We start from the raw sequence: 21350 nt of genomic DNA, 5'->3' as shown, positions 1-21350 counted from the left end.
TACGTGAATGTTAACATTCACCGGTGAATATCGACCTTCTCCAGATTTCGGTGTTTCACCGTAACAAATATATATGTGTGTGTGTGCGTGTTTTATCTCTACCTGTCTTTGTTTTTCACTCTGATCAATAACGGATTGAAATTGTCAATTTAAACTCTACTTTTCGTAAATCAACTTTACTTTTTTCAGATCATTTACGATTGCTTCCTACATTTGCTCTTACTTTTCAGAAATTATTTTATGGATTTGAACATCGTATTAAAAAAACTGCTATTCTACCTAATTGTCTGATTGATACTCTATCTGATTATTGTCTATCTTCAGATGTAATTTTTCTTTAAGTTAAATTGCGCGTGTTCGTGAGGGTGAGCCAATATAGTTTTCAAATATTTTTACACTTGAATCCAATTTCAAGATTTCGATTGTAAGACTCTTAAGATAAAGACAGTGTAAAAAAATTTTTCATAATAAAACACTGCAGCTTCTCGGCATGGGAAACAGGGCTCTCGCCCCTCCCTCCAATAAGGTGACACGGGTTCGAATCTCTGACAAAATTACGTTCAAACGCTGTTTTCAACCCACATTGACCTCAATAGTTATTTAATAGAGTTTACTTTTGTTAAAATAAGAGTTTTTGTTAGAATAACAAGATAGATTTACTTAAAAATACTGTTTTGCCACGCCTGTTTAGGTGTCTGTTTTAAATAACAATTAATGAACAGTTTGAATTCCGCATAATAAGCAGTTTTATACTGGCACACCAGCTCACAAACTTTTTCTGTAGACTTACCCAATTTTTTTTACAGCGTGTGTGCTTTGTGGCTGGCTACCACACACGATAGTTAATTCTAATTGTTGCTAACGGAGAATCTGAAAAGCAGTTATATATAGTAGAAATACCCTGTAAGTGACGCATGTTTGAGGATTATTTATAGTAACAAAATTGTTCAGGAAATTTTATTCCGTTCTTGAACATGGGTATTCTGCATTGATTTTTAATACTGTTTACTTATTTATTTTTATTTTTCAGAGTCTAGTAGATTAAGTTACCAAATGATATCAAAATAAATCAATTTTTTAACGAGATCAGAAAAAAATACTTTCTTTGTATTTATTTTTAAAAAATCCTTTTTTCTACATGTCTAAATGTCAACACTTTATCTATGAAATCTAGGATAAAAAACTAATCATAACTTATACGTACAAGTTATCCTCCTGATTCGAGCTATAGTATCAATCATATGCTGCATAAGAATTCCACTGTATGCTTTCGAGTACATAAGGAAGTGAACTTCTTGAATTAATTAAGAACGCAATTTGTTGACATAATATTCTCTCCTCGCAACAGTTTTTTAGAACTATTGCAAAATTGTGAGGAAAACAAAACAGATATTGTTCCATTTTTTTTTCCTTATTTGAAAAATTCTAGAAGCCTAAAAATCATAGTTGTTTATCCGATAGGCTTATCACATGCCGAAAACAATATAAGGAAATTTTACTATTTATAACTTAGTGAAAAACATACAAAGTAATTAAATGTAGCAAAATGTCACATTTTAAGTTGAAGTAGATTTCAACGCCTGGTGAAATTTTACCGGCACATATTATAAATAAGTTTTCCTACAATAAAGTATGAGAAATCAATCTATCCAGATGTAATTTATTATGGTAATCAGCAATTATATATACATATATATAAATATATATATATATATCTTGGTTGAGGTGATCGCCATTCGTGGTAGTACAGGAAAATTCATCATGGATTTATTTTACTTTGCCGTACAAAAATACATCAAAAATTATGGTTGTGGTAAGATGATCATCTCAAGGAAATAAATATAAATCGTTTAGTGAAAAATTTATTTATTAAGCAGAATTGGTATGATAGATAATGGCCATTTTCAACATCCAAAAAAAAAAAGAAGAAATCCCCTAAATGGACCAAATCAGAATACTCTCACATCGAGAGATCATACAGAATATCATTTCTGACGGCTAGAAATTGAGACTGGAAAAGCCCGAAAAGGACACTCCCAGTCTCCACAAATTTGAAATTAAAAGTGAATTCTATTGTTACTAACGGACACAGGAGAAGCATGGGTAGGAGATCCAAAATTGGCAAATTATCAAAATATAACAGCCAAAACAAAGCGAACCCCGCATATCAATATTGGGTTTAAAAAATACCTTGGCGATCACGAGTCGCCAACAAATTTATGAGAATTATTACAACCATGCAAGTGAAACATTTTGCGGTTAGAAATTCAGTATAAAAAGTTATAAATAGATGTTTTGCAAGAGACATGCGAAAACCATCGGTCTCGCATTAAATACTCACAGACAGGGAAGTGAAAAGGCCCAGTCACTGCATAGTTTTGTAAGTCTACGCATCATCGATAATCATTTAATGCTTCTTAATATGGAAGTGAAAGAGGGACAAGATTCTAAAAATAACTCCTCCTTTGAAATATAAATCTAATTCTAATTCAATGGTATGTTTTCAGCTTTGAAGTCCCAAAATAGAATTTCTACACCTATTCTTTACCAAAGACATTTTATGAAAACGAGAGAGTTTTAATGTTGTTACTAATACAAAAGTATTTATAATTTTTGTATTACACACACACACACACACACACACATATATATATATATATATATATATATATATATATATATATATATATATATATATATATATATATATATATATATATATATATATATATATATATAAGTTCAAAATGAAGAATAAAACAAAGAAAAATTATAGACATATGAAAAAAAGGGGGGTGGGAAATAATAAGTAAAAAAAATAACAAACAACAGTTTATTTAAAAAAAAATGAAATGTTAATTAAAAACCGGAAAAAAAGCTGGAAAAAAAAGATATAATCTTTTCTTCAGCCCACACGATTATATCCGCAAAACAGAGTGCTTTCTGATATTGTATCAATAAAGCCAAAGCAAAATATATTAATACAATAGTGTGAGGAGCACTCAAAAATTTTTTTATAAAATAACAACAAATAAAATAGATCACAAAAAGTGAAAATAAGTAAAAATAACATGTAAAAACCGATAATAAAATAAAATAAAAAGAAAAAACATTAAAAAGGGGGGACTATAAAGCGAGTAGCAAAATCAGAACAACTTACTTGGACGGATATTTTTCAAGAATGATTTAAAAATGTTTTCGCAGAAAGATTGCCAGATTACAAAATATGAAAACAAAAGATGAAAACAAAAGCGCAAATTGAGTGTAACAAGAGGGTTTTAAAGTGTCGTTCTTACTGCACTGCTGAAGTGATTTGTTATTCAGAGTTTTGATTTGTTAGTTACCAAGGATGGGCCCGAAATGGATGTGCGCAAGGTAATATTATACTGAATAATTTTAAAAATTGTTCATAAATAGTTTTGGAATAATAGATGTTTATTTAAGAAAAATATAAAATATAAAAGAGAAACATAAATTGCCTGTTTTGCAAATAATTTTAGCCGCGGATTTGCACGATATGGATTAGCACATAGAAAAAAATTTTAAATTATCAAAGAAAAAAATTTTAATAGATAATTTTAACACGGATTTGCCCGAAATGGATTTGCACATGAAATTATTGTTTTTCTTAACTTTCTTAGTGCTTTCTTGTATTTATTTATTTATTATATATATATACATATATATATATAAATATATATATATATATATATATATATATATATATATATATATATATATATATATATATATATATATATATATATATATATATATATATATATATATATATATATATATATATATATATATATATATATATATATATATACAGGCAGACACAGAGAAAAATTTCTTCCAAGAAAGGCATTAAATAAAATTCTTCTGCAAGATAATGCACGGCATTTTGCATAAGAGTGTTGTAAGAACATTTTGTAGTGACAGTGTATGAAACTCTAGCGTCAGACGGAAAAAATACTCATTAAAACATGGTATAAAATCGCGATGCAATACATTAGATGAAATTTTTATGTCAGTGATCAAATAAAATTCTTATGATAGACAAAGAATAGAATTTAAGTAAGGCATTGAATAGAATTTTTACGTCAGAAATCAAATGAGAAATTCTCAAGTAAGACATTAAATAAAATTCTTATAGAAAACATCAAATGAAAATGTTATGTCAGGCATAAAATTAAGTTTTCACGTAAAAGCCTTATAAATGTCTCATAATATCACATAATGTATAAGATAAAATTCGGATTTTAGACATTTTATAAAATTCTTTACGGCTTAGGATAAAAAAGCCTGCAAATTACGTTCCATAAAATTTTTATGTCAGACGTCAAATTAAATTCTTAAGTCAGACAAAGAATAAAATTCCCAAATAAGGCATTAGAAAAAATTCTTATACAAGATACATGGCATTTTATAAAACAGTCGTGAAATCTTTACTTAAAACACAGAATAAAATTCTAACATCAGACAGAATAAAATGCTACCTTAAGCCGTTGCATAAAATTCTGTAAAGATTGGATAAAATCGTGATGTAAGACGCTGGATAAGATCCTACGTCCGATGCAATTCTAATGTCAGCCACCAAATAAAACTTTTATGACAGACACGTAATAGAATTTCCAAGTAAAAGAAATGAATATAATTTGTATGCTAGACATCAAATAAAATTCTTATGCCAGACTTCAAATGAATTGACAACCGGACTGCGTAAGGGTCAGGGAACGGGCATTGCATCAGAAAAGTTAGGGGTTCGAATCCCGGACATGATATAGATGTTCTTTCATTCTCTGTACTATCTGTCCTCACTGAGAGAGCAACGTTGGTCCACCTAATATGGTGCCCCTGAAAGACTGGCCAACAAATCTGCCTTGTAAGTATCTGAATTGATGAAATGTTAACACGGGTGGGCATTGGAAATTAAAAAAACACTTCAAATTAAATTTAAAAGTGAAACATCGACTAAAACTCTTAAGGTTGACTTAAAATGAGTATCTTATGTCAGACATAGAATTAAAGTTCAAAATAAGACATGAATTAAAATTCTTACGCAAGTTACTAAAAGACTTTTTGTAAGACAGTACATAAAATCTTAACGTAAGACACTATATGAAACTCCTATATGTTAGTTATATATGAAAACTCTCAAGTAATTATGTAAAATTCTGTAAGACATTATAAATTTTTTATGTGAGATACAAAATAAATTTATCATGAGAGGCATTAAAAGAAAATCACGGGTAAGATATATATATATATATATATATATATATATATATATATATATATATATATACATATATATATATATATATATATACTTTCAAGAAATAACTTATTCGTATCCATAAGTCACGTGTATTATTTTTTAATGTTTTTTGGGTGCTCGGTCGTATCAAAATTCCGATTCCCTTCATTTATAAAAGTTCAGTGCACTTCGGGTAACTAACCTTTTCTTACGAAGTATTATCACTGAATAATCTTTGCATCTTGTACACAGAAGGTCTTTCAAGAAAGTAAGATAAAGCTGACATAAATACATGCATAATTTTGTAATAAGATTTTTATGACCAATATGACCCGTACGTCGTTAGAGAGTGAAACTTTTTTACTATGAGTTGTAACTGAGTAAATAGGGTAAATTTGATTGTTTGAAGAGTAATTAATAAAAAAGTTTTATGAGTTATCATTTTTATATTGTTTTTCTCTACGATAAAAGAAGTGTAAAAGGTATGTTTACTGGAAATAATATAATTATTGATCTTAAATTTTTTTTTTATAATTTAAAATTTTGCATAGGTATTTGTAATGTATTTTTAGTGATGACAGTGATAATTGTCTATATGAAAAAGAGCACTAGTTTGTATATTATGGAATTTATTGTTTTGAAAAATTAAATTTGAATATAACTATATATTAATTTCTATCATTTTATCCAGGGAAAATCTAAAGATGCAAAAATTTGATGAGGAAAAATCTTTATTTATTTAAATGTCAAATTATACAAAAATACCTTTGAGTGAAATGACACACAAGGTTAATATTTTTCTTCTTTTTTATTTCAATCTGAAATAGACTAATACTACACTAAGATATTTCTAAATATATCTAATAGTTTACTAACCATTATAATAAACTAATATGTAATAAGATTTGTACCTAATAATAGACAAATACTAAAGAAAAAAAGCCTTAGTAGAATAATACTATTCTCCCATAGCATTTCTACTTTTTGCAATAAAAAATCCACTAATAATATTCCGCAATATATCTTATAATAGACTAACCAAATAATAGATCAATACATAATATTTGAAATTCAATTCATATATTTGTGCTAGGCTTGCATTTTTCAAATATACAGTCTCAAAACTGTGTATATGAAAAGTCAAACCTTAATAATTAAAGGAGAATGCAAACAGAAACGTTTTTTAAACCATACTAATCAATATTAATGTCTAGAACAACAAAGAATGGATTAAAATCAACCAACACACTTTTATTTGTTTCGAGAGGGCTAGAGTGCCTCATCTTTCTATTTTGTACTACGTATGATGAGCTTTCTCTCGAATGAACTGATTTCAGATCAAATCATAAGTACATCTTTACACTTAATAAAACAAAGCTAAAAAAGATTTTTCTCTCTTTCAAAATATTGAATTGTGACACTTAATGCGTCAAGTTTTTTTTTAAACTTGATTTTTAATATCTATATAAAATGAAGCATTTTAATATGTATTGAAGTATCGTGTACAGTTCTAAACCTATCCATATCAAATTTGGTATAGTTCGTTTACCAGGAGTTTGCACTTGGCTCCGCCTTCATCACGTGGTATCCGACGATACTATTTCGCTATTTTGGGGAGAAGGATGTGAACAATCCTAAACAAGGCTGCTATTTGGCGATCGTACGTCAAAAATATTTATTTTGAAATTTTAATGTGCATTTTTTAGCAATATTTCATAAATTTAATGACATTTCTTTCTCTTGAGTGAATAGTATGTCCTTTTTAAGGCATTTTGCTGCAATATATTTAATTAGCTAGAGTAACGAAAGATATAGTAGCAGACGATAAAACGAAGTAAGTGACTGAAAAAGAATTCACTGTTTACGTTTGGCGAGCAGTAAGGGTTATCTCAATTTCAAGTGCGGGGACGCTTCTCCCTATACTCCCCGTCCTTAAATGAACTCTTCGTCCGAGGAGGTGGAGCCAAGTGCCAACTCCTGATGAACGAACAATATAAACACATTCGAAGACACTGCTGATGTACCTGTCTACTTTTGAACTACCCCAACCCTCGGTTCGCACGCTGCATCCGAAAGAAAGAGTTTTCCATAATATTTCATAAATATTAATTATAAGGCGCTTTGCAAGTTTGCTACTGTAATCAATCGACTATTAGTTTTATCGCATGTCCTTATGAATTATACTAAGGAGCAAGTTTTCGGTTCCTTTGCATAATTGGGATATAGGGATAATTTCAAATCTAAAATTAGTTTTGTTTCCACTAGAGGCGCTTCCTTGTTATGATCTGTTCAGAAGCGCACAAAGAAACAGTTCATATTAAGAAAGCGCACCTAGAGGCTTATGATAACATTTTCAGATATGGGTTCATGGGCAATTTCAATCCTGATGACATGCCCTAGCTCCCCTAAGAGTTTTCGCAACATTTATGTGGCCTCTTTGTTATATAACGTTTTTAAACTTGAACATTTCGACAAAAAATAGATTGAATGACATTTAAAATACTGACGGTTGCAGTCAGAAACCAATTGCAGATTTTAAATTAGCGACGTGAAAAATAGCCAATATCCGTTTAAAAAAAACTCACGCAGCATAAAAAAATGTTCCTCAGTGTCACTTAGCTTTGGTTTCATCTGTTAGGTTATCACAAATAAAATCAACGTTAATAAATGCAAAGATATATGGTGATGATTTCGCCACATTTTTATTTTGAAAGATATATGAAACCATGTGCTTCTTTTATTGATACTTACGATTTTCTACAAATTCAAGCAATGGAAATTCAGCAAAAATGATTGAAATAGAATTGAAGTTATCTATTGAACAAACGAAAAATTATACCAAGCTCTAAATGTCACATTTTAAACTATACTATATGCATAGTTAATAATTTTTTTTTTCGTGAATTTAACTTCTAACTCAGATTATGGTGAATGTAATATTATGAAGAGGCGCAGGAATATGCAAAAAATAACAAATGATAAAAAAATTTTAAAGGTTGTATAATAGGCGCCATAAATGTGTCGGCTGGTGACATTAGAGTACGCATTCGTGTCAGAGGGTGGTAAAAAATATATTTATACAATAACTATTTTATGAAGTACAACGTTAATATAAGTGAGTGATTAAAAAATCAAAACAAAATTATCATTTCTTGAAGGAAAAATACAAATGAATGGAGGTTTTAGTACCCCCTTTGACCACCTCTTGCACGATTGCAGGATATGGTTTTGTTGGGCATTGAGGCGTCTAAGTTCCTTATAATGTCCTACAACATCTCGTTTCACAATTGCTATAAAAACACCGTTAAATCGACTAAACTCGGAGACTGTCCAAGTTTCTTTCCCAAGTTGTCCAAGATATGCTCATCCGGTGACAAATCTGGCTATCGTGCAGGCCAGGGGAGAGTGTGTGGACGGGCATTACTTTGGTTTATTACCCATTGGCGAAATGGGTCTTGGTTTGGGTTTTATGGCGTCCTCACTTTTCCACTACAATAATCAAGAGTAATAGTAAACAGTGCGCATGTGTTGCTATGGCGACCGCTGCTGTTTGATAATTTTTTTATAATTCTTTTTATCACTTTTAATTTTGCTATGCATTAAGTTGGTGAGTTTATTCTTGAGATATGAGACCAGAGAGATCCCAGAGAGAGACTTCTTGGGTTGTGAATAAAAGAGAATTTCATCATTTGAACGATATTTTTGTTTTTATTGCTTTAATTTAGAATCAGAAATTTAAACCTACAGTTCAAACTGGATCGTTTTGCTATACTAATTCAGGCGAGTATCATAAGTAAAGAGGGTCAAAAAATGATGGACACAGTCCCGAAAGTTAGAGTGGAAGCAAGAAAAAAAACGATGCCAAGGCCTAAACTTACTGAGGTTGAAAAAGTCAAAGAGCGTAGACGCGAATACCTTAAGCTTTACACACAAAACAGAAAAACGAAAGGATTCCGTTCGCAAACGCAAGCATGAAGGCCGTCCCTCACAAAAGTACCAAAGTGGTTGAGAGAACTGAACCCTACCGAAGAGCGAATGGTGACTCTCCGAACCCCTTTCATGCAAATACGAGAACTGTGTGTTGATCACCAGTTAGGGATAAAAGAATCCGTTGTCGAAGTACCCAATAACTTGCACAAGACCGTAGACTGTCTTCCACGCAATATAAATGACTTATTCACTAATCATGTAAAATTGAAAAAAGGCCTAGCTTTCAAATCATATTTCATGAATGAACCCGAAACGGGTGTATGATGCAGCTTACAATCTCCATCAAATACCATTGCACCAATCCGAAATTGTTAATATTGATCTCGATTGTCTGTTCGATGTCTATTCAGTCATCAAAAGAATTTACACAGAATGTGTCTGAGCTGCATTTAAATATGCCTGTGAAATTGTGTACCGAACAGTTCAGGATTAACAGTTAAAGATGTCCTAGATGAAAACACAATAAAGTTTCTTTTTCAAAAAAACAATTAGACAACAACCATTTTGCCAATGGGTGACTTGTGATCCCCTTGCGGCGATCGCAATTTTCTTCATCTTGTAGTGAATCGTATAATTGAATGGCAGACCAAATTTTTTGATTTTACGATTACTAATAACTAACTTAACCTCACCCCGTAAGGGGGCTTCCGGGGACACTCCGAAAGTTTTAAGTGAGCGCAACAGTTCAATTACATAAGCAAACATATTCAAAATTTTCAAATTGGAGTTTTAACAAATAGGTAGAATATTAAATATGAAACTCAGAAAACAGTGCTACTTAGAAATAAACTAAATGCAAACAAACATTACAAAGAAAATAAACACTATCAATCAGAAGAGATATTGATGTCGCATCTTCAGTAGGGGTGCTGAGTTAATAAAAGGAAACAATTTCACATGGTTAAATATAAGATGTTTTTTACGGCTACTAATGCTCAACTTCGTAGCCTTATAAATTTGAGCCCAATCCAGAAGACAAGGGAACTCCTGGATCAAGTATTGGGAGAAATTTGCCTTCGTGGAGGACTTTTCTGATGGAACTAACCCACATTTGCGTTACATGGAGAGGAAAACCACGAAAACCTTTCAAAGTTAGCTTGACAAGAGGACTCTTACCCATGATCAGTCTACCACTGAGGACATTTTGCTTTAGCGCTGTGGTCGGTGTAAGCCAGATGCGGAATTCGTATCGACCAGTCATCTCTGGATTTCGAACACGGTTCACCTCATATGAAGGTGAACGCTCTATTCCCAGGGGTATCACGGCTCATCCACATTACCTTGTTGAAAAATGACTCCCTCGAGCCTGGCAGTGAGTGTTAACACATGTGGTTAAAGGATGTTATTAACGTACCGTTGAGCAGTCATTACGCCTTGTACCAATATTAGGTGTGATCGTGTGTCCCCATACCGTCGTATGTCCCCAATGGTACCCCATACCGTCACGCCAACTAAAGAGGCGGTGTTCTGATGTACAGCGCTGACAGGATTAACACCCATCCATCGTTGCCACCGTTTGAAGTGGCGTCGCTCTCGATGGGATTGGACTGCAACGGACTGGAGCCAGGATGAGTTCAGTGATGAATTCATATTTCATTTAGGCAGTCAAGACTATCGCGTGTGAGTGTGGAGGCTCCATTGCGAACACCCCAATTCTTGCTACGCTTACAGCTGCTGTCATGGTAAGCGGAAATATCGCATGCGGCACACAATCATCCCTGATATTTTCCATGACAGCCCAGCGGTACGTTTGTGACATTCGTGGTTGGACTCCCAGGAGTCCTTTTTCAACAAGGTAATACTCAGCCACACGCAGCATGAATGTTATAGGAAAATATACGCTAATTAAACAGTGAGGGAAGACGATAATTTTAAATTACAAAATCAGACACAAAGCCATACTTTCTCTGAATAAACATACCTTTTTTTTCCGATGGATACGGATTTCTGATCCCCAAAATATGAGTGGTAGTAACAATCTGTGGGATGGGGCAGAAGAGTGCTACAACGTTAAAATCCCTTAATGTTAATTATAATTTTTTGTGAACTTCACCATGTCTCGAGAATTTTTTTAGCGAATTGAAAAAAATTTCCACACAATTATAAAATTTATTTATCGAAAGATAATTCCATGCAAAAAGGGATTTTTAGCAAATAGTTAGTATTATTATTATTTTATTTAATATATTAGATGAAAAAAAATTAATTGTAAGATATACAGTTTCTGACACTATTTTAAAGTATGTCATTTTTCATGGCAAAATAAAGAATTTGAGAGAAATTGGTAAAATCACAGAATCCTGAGAAATCGCATTTTAAAAATACTTCCTTGAAAGTGAAGATCCGATCACTCGGAATCAAGAATTATTCAAAGCGGTCTATTTTTTTATGCACTGTACTTTATTTTATAACCGTCGTTGATCAGCCGACCCAATTTTTAGGCTTACGACTACTAATGCTCAACTCCGTAACCTTGTAATTTTGAACCCAATCCAGAAGACAAGAGAACTCCTGAATCAAGTATTGGGAGAAATTTGCCTTTGTGGAGGACTTTTTGAATGAGCTAACCCGCATTTGCGTTGCATGGAAAGGAAAACCACGAGAACCTCCCATGGTTAGCCTGACGGCAAGGGGACTCTAACCCATGATTCGTCTATCACTGAGGATATTTCACATCAGCACTGTGGTCGGTGCAAGACGAATGCGGAATTCGCATCGACCAGCCATCGCCGGGATCGAACCCCGGTTCACCTCATCCCTTACGAAAATTTAAGGTATATTTAAGGTTGATTTGAGGTATTTTTGAGGTATTAAGGTTGTTTTGAGGTATATTTCAAGTATATTTAAGGTTGCAGAGAAAACAGCAATAAAAATTATACCTTGTAAAGGTTGTAATTAAGGTGTACGAGGTTGATTTGCATATACTTCAGCTTGTTTTGAGGTTGTTTAAAATTCACTTCAAATCATCCAGACTGATAAGGTGATTTTTAAGGTATACCAGGTTTATTTTCTTACACTTGTAACAAAAGAGGTATTTTTGAGGTATAAAAATTTTTACCTTATTTCAACTAACGAGAGTTAGGTATTTATTGAGGTATATGAAGTCATTTTATTTATACCTAAGCTTATTTTGAGCTTGTTTTAAATTCACTTCAAATCATCCAGACTGATAAGGTGATTTTTAAGGTATACGAGGTTGTTTTTTTCACACTTGTACCAAAAGAGGTATTTATGAGGTATAAAAAAATCCACCTGATTTCAACTAACGAGAGTGAGGTATTTACGAGGCTTAAAAAATATACCCTTTTTCTACTAACGATAGTGAGGTATTTACGAGGTATAAAAAATATACTTTATTTCAACTGCAGAGAGTGAGGTATTTATTGAGGTGTATGACGTCATTTTATTTACAGCTAAGCTTGTTTTAAGGTTGTTTGAAGTACACTTCATATAAACTAGCTCACTTCCCAGAGTTCCATGCGAGCCGGCAAATGGCGTGTCTGTTAACAATCGAAAGTCTATTCGAAATTCGGTAAGTGTGTACTTGACATTTATTAATTTAGTTTTATCACTTTTAATCAAATATGCTTCAATTTTCAAACTTAAATTTTATTATTTTTGTTTTAAAGACACGTCCTGATCTTAAATAATTTAAGTTGGAGGATATTCTTAGAGGCTATCGTTGTAGGCTTAGCAATAAGAGAGAACAATCGAAATATTTCTCGTCGCTGTTTAGGGTAACGTTACTGGTGAATCGTTACAGCAGGTTATGCACAGTATATTTTATTGTTTGTAATTTATTGAAATAGAACTATTCTTTTTATTTTGCTTAAATGTATATGTTTTAACGTAACAGTATGCACGCTGATTAATTGAGAAAAATGTTCATAATTTATCTTATAAATAAGTCATTGAAAATTGAAAGATTTTTAAAATAGCAATTTTGCTTTGAAATTCTACTATAGCTGTATGCTTATCGTTTGGATATTTGTTGCAAAGTTTATATTGTTTATATATATACAAAGTTATACAGTTCCCTGATATTGCTGAGATGACCTAGATTGTAAATATCACATGCGCAGCGGCGCGGAAGATGAGACTAGCAATAAAATCAATTGCAAATAAAAACATTTATGGTTGAAAGTAATATGCATTGTTTTGAATTTCATCATATGGGATGTGTATTTATATTTAAACAAGTGTTTGTAACAACTCACTATTAGTTTTATTCTGCTCGGTATTACAAGTTATATAGGAGATATTATACTCAACTTATTTTAAAAGTATTATTTCAAATCATTCTCTCTTAGGCATTTTCTTCACATAAAATTACTCACAAATTTCAGCTTGTAATTTGTTCTTCTCGATTGAGTGTAAAAAAAGAATAAAAATTGGTACATAACTTTAACATTTTAATTTATTAAACGATTGTTGATTCTTGATTACATTGATAAAAAATATTAAAATAACTATTTTTTAAGAAACTCTGATGTGATTGACAATAACGTAAGTCCTTTTCAGAATCAACGTCAAAAATTTTAAAAAAAACTATTAGTTTCATGAAGTCTGACAAAAAGTTTAAAAATATAGACTAGAAAATAATATAGAAAAAAAAATATGGAAAAGAAAGAAAAATTTAATTATTAAACTTACAAGTACCATAATGTTACAGATGTATAGAAAAACAAAAAGTGTTAAAATTGCATAATAAGATTGGAATTATACAGGGTGTTCATAAAGTCCCGGACCCATTTTGATGCTTAATAACTCATTAAATAATAAAGATAGATTAAAATTAATAACGTAAATGGTTAGATAGACTCAAAAAGTTTCATGACCCTTGTCAATGAACTTCCACGTTTGCCCCCCTTGTCGCACGGAGAATATCTAGTCGATAGTCAATTTCACGCCAGGTAGCTCTCTTTTTTACAGAAAAGACGGTCTCATCAGTCGTGTACTTAGACATGTTGGAAGACTTCGTATTTCCACAACTAGAAGAGCTTCAGCCACATGTCTTTTTGCAACAAGATGGTGCACCACCTCATTGGGGTATCATCGTTCGTAGTTCCTTGAACGACTATTTTCCAGGAAGATGGATTGGGCGAGGAGGTCCAATCCCTTCGCCACCCAGATCACCTGATATAACGCCACTGTACTTTTTTCTTTGGGGATTTATAAAGGACAATGCTTACAGGAGGATCGTGTCGAACATTGATGACCTAAAAGCCAGAATTACAACCGCAATACCCTCAGTGGATGCCGACATGCTTGCCGCTACCTGGCGTGAAATTGACTATCGACTTGATATTCTCCGTGCGACGAAGGGCGCACACGTGGTGGAAGTTCATTGACAAGGGTCATGAAACTTTTTGAGTCTATCAAATCATTTATGTTATTAATTTTAATCTATCTTTATTATTTTATGAGTCATTAAACATCAAAATGGGTCCGGGACTTTATAGACACCCTATATATTTGAATTTCTGTAAATTTTGTTAATGGTAATACTGTATTCAGTGTATTTTATTTTGTGGCTGTGATACATATCACACACATGCTTTTTAGCTTCGAGGATTGAATAGAAATGGCAGAAGAGTAATACTATTTATCTGAAAAAGAAAATTAATTTCATCCAGTTAATTTAAATCATAAAAAAAACAATTTCTAATATTTTAATATTTCAAAACCTGCCACTATTATTGTAAATATAACTTTCTTACTAATTCATATTTTTTTCTTCTTCTTTTAGGTTCCAATAATTACAAGTTTCAACATGTAGACGGAAACACAGTATTTAAAATAATTTTGTTGGTTTGTAAAAAAAATGAAATTTTAGTTTTAAATAAAAGTAATTTGAATTTTAGCTGACTAATTATTTAAATTTGTAGTTTTATAGCTTCAAAAATTCAAGCACCTTAGACAACTATCTTCTAAAAATACGAGCATGAGTTCCCATAAATAATTTTTACTAACTGTAGAATTTGGATAAGTGTTATTTTAAGATGATTTAAATCAATCTATTAAAATTATAGAAGAATTATGCATTTGAAACTTTCTTTTATAGCTTAACAAAAGAATCAATTACTGCCGAAGATCTAATATTAAAAATTTCAGGTTGATAAATGATCTCTACTAGTGAAAAAAATATAATGATATACATTATTCTTCATATAATATAAATAATATCTTTATATATATTATATATTTTATATATTGAGTCTAAAAATTAATAAACTAGGTGGTCCGTATAACACCTCACCTTCGTAAGTGCTAAAAAAAACAGATTTAAGTTGAGCTACATAAGCCTGAAGTGTAAAATGTCGCATCTTTGGTTGATAAATTAATACTTCTAAAAATAGAAAAATATATACTTGAGGTTACGAAATAATAACTTAAGGTAGAACATGGAACACATGGTGCTAATAAAAAATAACCTTTCCAAGTGTTGAAAATACACTTCAGGTTGATTTATAACAACCAGAAGTGCAAAATGGCCCACCTTGGGTTGAAAAATATATACCTCTACAAGCATAAAATTATATACCTGAGGTTGAAAAATAATTACCTGAGGTAGAACAAAATACATTTGAGGCTGATTTATAACAACCAGAAGTGTAAAACGACACACCACAGGTTGATAAATATATACCTTTACAAGCATAGAATTATATACCTGAGGTTGAAAAATAATTACCTGAAGTCGAACAAAATACACCTGAGGGTTATTTATTATAACCTGAAGTGTAAAATGACACACCTTAGGTTGTTGAATAAATACTTCCGCAAGTGTAAAAAAATATATACTTCAGGCTTATAAGTAATAACCTAAGGTTGAAAATGAAACACTTTAAAGTAGTAAATATCTACCTCTCCCCAGATGTAAAATTAAACACCTCAAGTTGAAACATATATACCTCTGGAGGTATATCTAAGGTATATTTGAGGTTGGTTTTGAAGTATTCATTTGCACCCTTTTCAACCTCAACGACGTATTTAAATAACAACCTCTTTTATACCTTTAAAATATACCTCATTTATACCTCATTTATACCTCGATTTTTTCATAAGGGATTGGAAAGCAAATGCTCTATCCCCTGAGCCATCGCGGTTCTATGCATTGTATTTATGATATTCGCGAGAAAAATGGAAATGGAACTATTACGCACTTCACAAAATATTATTATTAAATGAAGTCGAAACAATTTTAGAAGCACAAATAAACGACGTGTTTTTCTACGTAGTCCTTATAATATTCCAAAAAACTCACTTTTCTATCTAAATAAGACCCAAAACAAGACAAAAAATATATCAAGTTTCAAAAGTAATTATTATAGAACATAACGAAGAAATGTTTAATCTTTAGTACTTAATGTGTTGATTATTTTTATTTTACCATCAAGAAAAATAAGAACTTATCTCTTTTGAAAACATTCTTGAAATATTGATTTGCTTCAGATTCGCTTCAATTGTAGCTAAAAGTATCAGAATTGCAAGTATGTCTAGATAAGCACTTCAATCGGTTTTCTTATATCAAGATTCCGATTTTCGATCGCCCTTCAACACTTTCTAGTCTTCAACAGTTCAACTACCTACCCGTTAACAGTTAAAGACGATTAATTAACACGCTCGTACAAATTATGTACTTAAAAAGAATCACTGAAGGAAAATTCTTCTTCTCAAACACCAAATATATAATAAAAATGTAAAATAAAGTGAATGGTATTTTCAAACATTACCAAAATATTTTTCATTCAGTAATTATCAAAGGTCAAATAAAATATTTAGGAACACTTATAAGTTTAAGTTTCACTGCACTTAAATTCTCGATTTGTAAATTTAGCATTTGAAAATTTTAATTTTGAACTAGAATATCAAGCGGTAATATTCATAAAACTTCCTTTATTTTTCTATATAATTAAAATTTGAATATCTTAAAGCCATAAAAATATTCTGATTGAGAGGAATATGAATTAAAATAATTCTCCCAATTTCTGTTTCATCTTTGACTTCAACTTTAAATTTGTATTATTAATTAAGTATGAGTTGCTGTAATAGTTATGAATTAAGATATTTTTATTTAATTTTTAATGCTGCATTTTTTTAACTATTTAACAAGTTGTTATTATTATATATTTTATTTTAAAACCATTTTTGGACAGCTGATCCAAATTCGGGTTTACGACTACCAATGTTCAATTCCGTAGCTTTGTACTTTTGAACCCGATCCAGAAGAGAAGGAAACTCCTGGGTTAAATATTAAGAGGAATTCGCTTTTGTGGAGGACTTTTTGATGGAGCTAAATCGCATTTGCGTTACATGAAGAGGAAAACTACGGAAACTTCCAATGGTTAGTCTGATGGCAAGGGCACTTTAACCCGTGATTCATCTACTACTGAGGATATTTTACGTCAGCACTGTGGTAGGAACGAGCTGGATGCGGAATTCGATTTCCTATCGATTAGCCATTGCTGGGATTTGAACCCGGTTCCCCTTATTGGAAATTGATTATTACTCTATCTCCTGATCCACCACCGCTCTATTCTATACATAATAATTTTGAAACATAGATAGAGCAAAAGCTTTATCCGAAATGCGAGGAAACCGTCACATGCCAATTAGATAAAAATTCCGTATGCTTGAGCGTCGATTACCTACATTTTTAACATTTCCTTATTTTCCTAGAAATCATGCCATGCCTTAATTTTAAACAATAAAAAATATCGGAACCAACACATAGAAAATAGCGAGAGAACTTAGTGGTGCATAAAAATGATTTTAAAAATAATTTTATTATAAGAACAATAATAAGTTATTATTATACTAAGAAAAATATTATACCAAGAATAATACTTAATTATATTCTCACACAAAATTATTCTTAAAATAATTTTATATAAGAAAACTAAGAATTATATAATGATCGGGTTGTTCGGAAAGTAATTTCGTAAAAATAATATTAAATAGTAAAATAATATTTTTTCAATCCCAACTTCGCACTTAAGCGGCATTATCATTATATGTTTTGAGAGCTGATATAGTAAGGCTTGTGAGAGAAAAAGTTCAATTAATTATACGCAGTAGTTTTTGGCTGGTGCCCTTTTAAATATGGTGAGCAATAAACAGCATTTTCGTCATATTTTACTTTTTTACTATAGAAAGGGTAAAAATACTGCTCTTGCCAGAAAGAAATTTATCGATGTGTATGAATAAGATGTGTTGACAGTACGCCAGTGCCAGAATTGGCTTGCAAAATTTCGATCCGGCAATTTTGATGTCGAAGATGCACCACGTTCTGAAAGGCCCGCTGAAGCTGATAAAGACACGATAAAGGCATTAGTTGTTGCAAATCGGCGAATAACCACACGTGAGATCGGTGAGAGGTTAAATTTATCGAATTCAACTGTTTACGACCACTTAAAAGGCCTGGGTCTAACCTCGAAGCTCGATATATAGGTTCCTCTTGTTCTCACGGAGAGAAATTTGTGTCGTAGCGTTGACGTCGGAGAGTCGCTTCTCAAACGTCACGAAAATGATTCATTTTCGAAGAGTATCATTATTGGGGACGAAAAATGGGTTGTCTAGAACAATGTCAAACGCAAGAGATCATGGAGCAAAAGCGATGAATCGGCTCAAAGCATTTCGAAAGCCAATATCCACCAAAAACAGGTGATGCTGTCTGTTTGGTTGGATTTTAAATGAATAGTCTTTTTTAGCTTTTACCGGATAACACAACATTTAATTCGGAAGTCCACTGTCGTCAGCTGGGCAAACTGAATGATGCTTTCAACAGAAAAGGCCAAAATTAATCAACAGGAAAGGTATAGTGTTCCACCAAGATAATGCGAGAACTCATACAAGTTTGGTCACTCGCCAAAAGCTTTTACAGCTTGAATGGGATACACTACCACACCCACCATATTCTCCAGTTCTGGCGCCTTCGGGTTATTACTTGTTCCGGTGACTACAAAATTTTTGGACTGTAAAACCTTTACTTCAAATGAAGAGGTCAAAAATTACCTGGATTAATTTTTTGCCAGTAAAGACCAAAACTTTTATGAGCGTGGAATCATGCTACTACTAGAAAGATGACAAAAGGTGTTGGATCAGAATGGTCAAAAAACAATTTAATAAATTATTTATTCATAATGCGAAAATTTTCTTTCATTTTCCTCCCAAAAAAAGGAATTACTTTCTGAACAACCCAATATGTAAGAATTATACATCGCTCTTTTTCGTATACTTCTAATAATGTACATCATTTTATTGCTATTTTTCTAAGTGATGGTATTTTTTTTCTGGTTCACTATGATGCCAGAATTTGGCATTATTTTTAAAATAAATCAAAAACTTAATCTTTTTAAACGAACATAAAATATTTATTTCTTCTCTTCCAGATCAATGTAACGGATACTTTCTTTTTATTTCATTATTATGCAGACATATTAATTCACTGTCGCCTCTAATCGAAAACAAAAATCTATTTATAACTTTTTATTCTAATTTTCCAACGGCTAAATGTTTCGGTTGCATGGTTATAAGAATTCACATAAATTTGTTGGCGACTCGTGATCGCCAAGGTGTTCTTTTAAACCCATGTGTATATGCTAGTTGGCTTTGTTTTTGGCTATGATATACGGTGATAAATCGCCGCTAATTTTGGATCTCCTACCCATACTTTCTCTGTCCGTTGAGAATAAATATATTCACTTTGAGTTTCTAAATTGGTGAGGCTGGGACCCCTTTTAGGGGGCCTCCCCAGTCTCAAATTTTCTAACGGTCAGAAATGTTGTTCTGGCTTTATGATCTGTCAATAGAGAATATTATTATTTCATCCCTTTAAGGGATTTCTTATTTAGGATGAAAATGTGGCCACTCGAAATCTTAAATTATACTTAATAAAATCTAAATTTACATTCAACGATTTGTACATTATTTCCTGGAAACGTTATTGTTTTATTCATTCATTAATGGCCTAAATGGACATTCATATATACCACTATCAACTATACGGCTAATGACGGTAAAGCAAAGATCTTTCCCTCATCATATTCACTATTAAGGCATGGCATTATTTGCAAGAAAATAATTTAATGTTAAAAATGTAGGTATTCGGCACTCAAGTTCACGTCCAAGTTACACGTTCAACTAATTGGTATGTGACGATACTCGCACATTTCAAAAAATAAAGTTTTTGATGTATTTATATTTCAAGCACATCTTCTTAAATATATCAGAAAATGATATTTTTATAATGAAATTAGTTCTAGTTTCATAAAGAAGTGAGATTTTTAAAGAAAAGAAATTAATTATATTAGCATTCGTTTTAAATAAATCGTTCATTTGCTCTTTTTTATTCAAAGAAATTTACAAGCAACTAAAGTATCGAACCAGTAAGTAAGAAATTTATAAAAAATATTACAACTCAGCTTCATATAAAGTTTGGAAAGTAGAAAATCTAAATAACAATACGGTTCTACGCATTGTAACATATCTAACATGCGCATTAATCAATATTCTCTAATTTACACTAATTTTACTAACAAAAAAAACTACATTTGCAATTGATTTAAGTAAATCGCATATTTGCTCTTTTTTACTCAAAGAAATTTACAAGCAACAAAAGTATTCAACCAGTAAGTAAGAAATCTATAAAAAATAGTTCAACTCAACAGTTCGGAATGTAGAAAGTCTAAATAATTATTATTAGTCATAAATATATTATTCATAATTATATAATTATGCAATATTACTGGTTTGACGCATACTGACATTTTTAACAGTATACGCATTAAACAACTTTCACTATTTTACTGTAATTTTTTTACGAAAAAAATGGACTCCATTAGCAATCAATTTAAGTAAATTCCTTATTTGTCCTTTTTTTATCCGAAGAAATTTACAAACAACAAAAATATTGAACCTGTCAGTAAGCATTAAAAATACAAAAATAGTTCAACTCAGCAGTTCGGAATGTAGAAAGTCTAAATAATTATTATTAGTCAAAAATATATTATTCATAATTATATAATTATGCAATATTACGGGTTTGACGCATACTGACATTTTTAACAGTATACGCATTAAACAACTTTCACTA

The 21350-nt window shown here is 31.4% G+C and overlaps 1 protein-coding gene across 1 annotated transcript in view; it reads left to right on the top strand.

The window, feature by feature from the left end:
• The first annotated feature begins 5520 nt into the window (after nucleotides 1-5520).
• The window catches only part of LOC107438703 (retinal-binding protein), a 74268-nt gene continuing 58438 nt past the window's right edge, over nucleotides 5521-21350 (top strand). Inside the window, exon 1 of the mRNA XM_087168196.1 lies at nucleotides 5521-5745. The gene's annotated coding sequence lies outside the window, so the exon portion shown is untranslated. The remainder of the gene's footprint in view (nucleotides 5746-21350) is intronic.

Source organism: Parasteatoda tepidariorum, chromosome 7 (assembly GCF_982258835.1).
Source record: "Parasteatoda tepidariorum strain Cologne lab strain chromosome 7, Ptep-v5.0, whole genome shotgun sequence".
Lineage (NCBI taxonomy): Eukaryota > Metazoa > Arthropoda > Arachnida > Araneae > Theridiidae > Parasteatoda > Parasteatoda tepidariorum.
The sequence above is the reverse complement of the archived record's forward strand: the minus strand, read 5'-3'. Positions and strand labels throughout refer to the sequence as shown.